Source organism: Myxine glutinosa, chromosome 3, assembly GCF_964187855.1.
Source record: "Myxine glutinosa chromosome 3, kmMyxGlut1.1, whole genome shotgun sequence".
NCBI classification, from domain to species: Eukaryota; Metazoa; Chordata; class Myxini; order Myxiniformes; family Myxinidae; genus Myxine; species Myxine glutinosa.
Genome location: NC_136263.1, coordinates 54222067 through 54228227, shown reverse-complemented (window position 1 = coordinate 54228227; position 6161 = coordinate 54222067).

The following is a 6161-nucleotide window of genomic DNA, read 5'->3' as shown; positions in this document are numbered from 1 at the left end:
AAAAACCTCAAAATAATGATGAGATTAATATTAAAACGCAGAAGGCAGCCTGAATGATAACAAAGAGTGGAGATGCAACCGCTGACCACCGGGTGTTAACAACACAGTTGCTCTTACAGCACCTCAGTTGCCGCGAACGGCGTATCGGAAGTCACCAAGCCTGCATCTCCTGTTTTATATCTGCGATTATTATACAATTCAGAATAATGACGAGATTAATATTAAAACTCAGAAACCAGTCCAAATAATAATAATGAGTGGAGATGCAGCCTCGGACCATCTGCTGTGAACAACACCACTGTTCTCACAGCACATCCGGTTGCCGCGAATATTGTGTTTGAATGCGCCAGGCCGGCATCTCATGTTGTGCAACTTTGATTATTATTCCAGGTATGGATCGATTTCTCTCAAAATAGTGAATATTGAGGCACGATGTTGTTGAGTTTATTATCAATGTTGCAAGTAAATTCGCATAGTGCATTATTGGGTTGTTATTAGTTAAGGCCTAGAAACTCGGGGAACAATGGAAGCATTTAGTCAAACCATCTCTGTCAATCCATCATACCAAATGTGTTCTGGGGACAATGATGGTACAGTGATACCGTGATTGATTACGTTGTTTGTTTTGCGATGTTATTTGTTGGGATATTAGGAATTAATGCAAGCATTCTGTGCATGATTAATTGAACGGTGAACAACACGACTGTTCTCACAGCACATCCGGTTGCCGCGAATATTGTGTTTGAATGTGCCAGGCCGGCATATCATGTTGTGCATCTTTGATTATTGTTCCAGTAAAAGAATTTGGAATTGGAATGGCGACTCTGCTCTGATCCATCTACCTCATCACCCTGCACCATCACACTGGAATACTGTTATAGTGCAACATTTTGGCGAGCCAGGCAGGAGGAGTTTTTCATCAAGCACAAGAGCCTGAAATAACTCCTCTAGTGAATCGAACCTTTAAAAAAAAAAGGCTACAGAGCAAAACCTGTTGTCCAAGATGAATCTCGAACAGCTGCAGGAGAGTGCCAGCACTGTGTTAAATGAGTTAGACCAGGACCAGCTTATTGAGGCCTGTAGTTATTTGAAATGTTTTTCAGGGGAAGATGAGGCTTGGAGACAAAAGAACAGGTGCACTTTGATCAGAGCAGCAGAACGTGAGTTAGACATTGTTGAAGAACAACAGGAATGGGTTGAGGCACAACAGTTTGTGCAGAACTTCCTGGCCTTTGTGGAGACACTCGGAGAAACACACCAGGAACCTGGAGACGCAGTGTCAGCACGCCATCAGTTTGAGCTCCTGAAAGCACAATGTTACCGGTTGCAGAAGTCCCAAGAAGAATCCAGAGAGGCATTGTAGGAAGGTCTTAGATCCCTCAGCCTAAAACTGGAAAGACGGGGCAGTTACCCAACAGAAGTCCTCACACCGACACAAGGTAAACTCCCAGAAGTGACAATTCGACGAGAATTCAAAATTCATGGACAAATTGGGGAAGGGGGTCAAAAGGATAGGCTGTCTTACACAAACCTCATGCACCAGATTGAGGCAGGCCTCTGCAAGAGACATGGGGAATCAGATATTGTTGATGCAGTAATAAAAGCAGTCAGCCCAGGACTGAGTTTGCAAAATATGTTGGAGATCAAGAATGACTTGACACTAGGGAAACTGAAGATCATTCTGAAGGGGTACTTCAAAGAGGAAAGCACAACTGATCTTTATCAGCGGATGGTGAACATATCACAGGGGGCCAGAGAGTCTGCACATAATTTCTTGTTTCGGGCCATTGAGCTCAAGGGGAAGTTGTTGCTGGCATCGAAAGAGAACGAAGCTGAAGAACAGTTTAAGCCTGAATTGATTCAAAATAAATTTCTCAGATCCCTAAGCACAGGGATACTGAACGACAATTTGACATTCCAGATAAAGCCACACCTAGACGACCTGAACTCGACAGATGAACTACTAATTTAAAAGATGGGTGAAGCAGCTAGCTGGGAACAGGAGAGACAACAGAAACTGAGAAATCACACCAAATCACAACAAAGGCCAACCTGTGGTCATTCTGAGGTCATCAAAAATCTCTTTTGATCGGGGCATGACACTCTTCCGCAAACCCATGTGGTGAAGACCAGATTCTGATGGTGGCAAACAAAGTTTGTGCTTTTCATAAAGGACATGGCCACCCAAACTCGCTCTTAATTGGCATCCCATTGATTGAAACACCGAACTTAAATTGCCCCCTTATTTGAGCTTATTACCTTAAAGGTTCACACACTTTTTCCAAAAAAGGAACTGAATATTGGACCCTTTTGCTGAATAAATAAATGAAAGAGTAGATTTTTTTGGTGTGCTGTTTGTTTAATCAGGTTCTCTTTATCTATTATTAGGACTTAAATGAAGATCTAATCACATTTTAGGTCAAATTTATGCAGAAATAAATAATTTTCTTGAGGGTTCACAAACTTTTTTCACCAATGCACATACAGTCACGTGAAAAAGTAAGTACACCCCATGTAAAGTTTTGACTTTTTCAACATATTTCAACATACAGCTATTTGATCTTCATTTCAACAATATTGATAGATAAAGGTGATATAATATAACAAATATCATGAAACATTTACATTTTGTAGTCCATTGTATAATTTAAATAAACATAAATGCAAATTTCGCATGTGGAAAAAGTAAGTACACCCCTACATTTAGCACTACTTCAAATACCTAAAATTAGAATCAGGTGCACCAGCTAGGGTGAAAATGATTAGAACATCGTTAGAGAGGATCTTGGAGGAACCTGTCTTATATAAACCTCAGACATTTAGTTTGGTTTGCTCTTTGTTGTTGAAGTGTGCGGCATCACCATGCCAAGATCAAAAGAGCTGTCTGAGGCCTTCAGAAAGAAGGTTATAGATGCCTACGAGTCTGGGAAGAGATCTAAAAAGTTCTCCAAACAATTTGAAATCAAACATTCGACTGTCCGGAAGATCATCTACATGTGGAGAATATTCCAAACAACTGCCAACCTGTTCAGACCAGGCCGCCCCAGCAAGTTCAGCCCAAGAGCAGACCACAAGATGCTGAAAGAAGTCTCTAAGAACCCCAGAATGTCATCACGGGACCCACAGGTAGCTTTTGCCACTATTGATGTCAAAGTGCACGAGTCTACCATTAGAAAGAGGCTGCACTAATTTTATCTACATGGGAGGTGTGCCAGGAGGAAACCTTTGCTGTCCAGAAAGAACATCAGGGCAAGACTAAAGTTTGCCAATGAACACCTAGGCAAAGACCAGCACTTCTGGAACAATGTGCTCTGGACAGATGAGTCAATGGTAGAGCTATTTGGCCACATGTTTGGCGAAAACCAAAGACAGCATTTGACCACAAGAACCTGATACCAACTGTAAAGCATGTTGGTGGAAATATTATGGTTTGGAGCCGCTTTGCTGCATCAGGGCCTGGGTATCTCACCCTCATAGAATCCACTATGAATTCTTCATTGTACCAGAGGGTGCTTGGGGATAATGTGAGGCCATCTGTCGGAAAGTTGAAGCTCAACCGAAGGTGGACCTTGAAACATGACAATGACCCAAAACATACCAGTAAATCCACCAAGGAATGGCTGAAAAGAAAGAAATGGAGGGTTCTGGAATGGCCAAGTCAAACCCCGGATCTAAATCCCATCGAGATGTTGTGGGGCGATTTGAAACGAGCTGTGCATGCAAGAAACCTCTCAAACATCGCACAGCTGAAAGAATTCTGCATGGAGGAGTGGGCAAAAATTTCTCCCAGTCGATGTCAGAGACTGGTAGACAGTTAGTTATAAGAAACGTCTACTTGAGGTTGTTTCTGCCAAAGGGGGCAATACCACCAATTAGAGCCAAGGTTGTAATTACTTTTTCCACAGAAGGAAATGGCATCTCTGTTAATTTTTTGTTGAATAAATTATTGCAAAGTCAATTCTTCATTGTTTTTTGTTCAATTAAATCACCTTTATCTATAGATACTGTTTAAATAAAGATCAAATATTGATATGTCCACATATGTTAAAAAAAATTATATAAAAAAACATTACATGGTGTGTACCCCGGTTTAGAATAGGTACACCGTATCCCTGCGTGTTGTAAGAGGCGAATAAAAGGGTTGGCGTCAGGGAGGGCATCCGGCCATAAAAACATTGCCTCAAAAAGAGAACCATGACAATTACAACGACATATGGGCAGGGTACAGCCCGAAGTACCCCGTGGGGGACTCCACTCCCTCGCGTCAAAACTCAAGGTGGGGAACGCGATCGAAACAAGGATGGAAATCACTCCATTTAGGACGACGAAACGTCTGATGCCCGACGTGGAGATCGGTTTCTGAGGTTTGGGAAATGGAATGTAAGGACAATGACAGGGAGATCAGGAGAAGTGGTGGAAGTATTGGTCAGAAGAAGAGTGGACGTATGTTTGTGTGCAGGAGACGAGATGCAAGGGAAGTGGTGTGAGAATGGTGAAGGGTAGGCAGGGACAGAAATTCAAGTTTGTGTGGCGAGGGTGCCCAGAAGGCGTGAATGGTGCTGGTGTCCTGTTTTCTGAGGAGTTTGTAGACAGTGTGGTGAGTGTGACTAGAGTGAGTGAAAGGGTGATGATGGTGAAAATGATGATTGGAAAGCTCTTGGTGAATGTCGTCTTAGGATATGTGCCACAGGTTGGTCGGAGCGATGAAGAGGACAAGTGCTGGTGTGCAATAGAGAAGCTGATGGAAAAGGTGAAAGATGGGGAAGTTGTTGTGGTCGGAGGAGACCTAAATGGACATGTGCGAAGGAGTATGGACGGTTTTGAGGGAGTTCATGGGGGTTATGGATACGGTGTGAGAAATGGAGAAGGTGAAAGGATTTTGGCGTTTGCTGATGGAGCTGATTTGTTGATTTGTAATACTCAGTTACAGAAAGAGGATAAAAAGCTTGTCACTTACACGTCAGGTGGGTCGACAACAACCGTTGACTACCTGCTGGTGCGTAGGCAAGATAGGGCGCACCTCCGGGACACAAAGGTGATCCCGGGGGAGGAGGCTGTTTCACAGCACCACTTGGGAGTCTGTGACATAAGGGTGAAAGTTGCGAGGAGAGCTCGGCGGGTGAACTACCAACCGAGAATGAAGGTGTGGAGGTTGAAAGAGGTGACAGTGAGGGAGGCATTAAAAGAGAGGCTGAGTATGGTAGAAGATGATGTGGTTGAGCTTGAAAGTGGTTGGATATCAATGAAAGATAGTCTGTTGGGAGCCGTTGGTGAGGAATGTGGATGGACAAAAGGACCACCGAGGCACTCAGAAACATGGTGGTGGGATGATGAAGTTGGAAAGAAGATTGATGAGAAGAGGAAGAAGTTCAAGGAGTGGCAGAAGGCGAAGGGTAAGGTGGCAGAAAAGGCAGAGCATGAAAGTTATAAGGCAGCCAAGAAGGCTGCAAAGAAAAAGGTAGCAAAGGTGCAGGAGGCATGCAGGAAAATGTTTGGAGAACGCTTGGATTTGGAAGAGGGTCAGAGAGCGGTATTCAGGATTGCAAAGCAGATAGCGAAAGAGAGGTGTGATGTGATGGGGGTGAGTTGCTTGAAGGATGAAGTGGGACAAATCGTTGTGGACCCAGATGGAATTAAAGGAAGATGGAAGAGATATATGGAAATACTGTTGAATGCAGAGAATGAATGGGATGGAAACATAGAGAGTAACCCAGTTTTAGGACCGGCAGAGAAGATAACCGAGAAGGAAGTTGAGGAAACAATAAAAGCAATGAAGAGTAGAAAAGCGGGAGGGCCGACGGGAGTTGTGGGAGATATGTTGAAGGCATCGGGGAATTGGGGTGTGAAGAGAATGACAGAGATCTGTAATTTGGTGGTGAAAGAAGGCCGCATTCCAGTGGATTGGGAACTGAATACCCTCGTCCCTCTATACAAGGGGAAAGGTGACCCTCTGGACTGTGGCTCGTATCGAGTGATAAAGTTATTGGAGCATGGAATGGAGGTATTGGAAAGGGTGTTGGAGAGGAGGATATGGAAGAAAGTGAAGATCGACAAAATGCAGTTTGGATTTATGACAGGAAGAGGAACGACAGACACGCTTTTCATTGTGAGGCAGTTGCAGGAGAAGTACATGGAGAAGAGGAAGAATTTGTTTCTTGGGT